This window comes from Otolemur garnettii, unplaced genomic scaffold (assembly GCF_000181295.1).
Source record: "Otolemur garnettii isolate 467f Iridium unplaced genomic scaffold, OtoGar3 scaffold00009, whole genome shotgun sequence".
Classification (NCBI taxonomy): Eukaryota; Metazoa; Chordata; class Mammalia; order Primates; family Galagidae; genus Otolemur; species Otolemur garnettii.
Window position 1 is genome coordinate 7647104 of NW_003852404.1, and position 612 is coordinate 7647715.

Here is a 612-nt window from a genome sequence, read left to right on the forward strand (position 1 = left end):
GCCTGTAATCCTAGCACTCTGGGAGGTCAAGGCAGGCAGATCCCCTAAGTTCACAAGTTCGAGACCAGCCTGAGCTAGAGAGAAACTCCATCTCTAAAAAGCCAGCGGTTCTTGACCTGTGGGTCACGACCCATAGGAACTGTATTAAAGGGTCATGGCATTAGGAAGGTTGTTTTATACCTTGATGCACAGGCAGCAGCATCAAGGTATAAAACAAAGTATATATATAATACTCTTACATAAAAATGAAAACATATGCATTTTATGTGCATAAAATATCTCGGGGAAAGATTTATAGGAAACAGCATCACACAGGTTGTCAGCAGGGTGATACCAGGTAACTAAGAGATGCTTTTTTTATTTTTATTTTTTGCAGTTTTTGGCCAGGGCTGGGTTTGAACCTGCTACCTCCGGTATATGGGGCCGGTGCCCTACTCCTTTCAGCCACAGGCACAGCCCCACTAAGATGCTTTTACTTTGTAACTTCCTGTACTATTTGAATTTTGAACCCCGTAAATATACTATCTTTTCGAAGAACGAATAAAATCTGCATTTAAAAGGTCATTTGTCGGCTCGGCGCCTATAGCTCAACCGGCTAAGGCGCCAGCCACG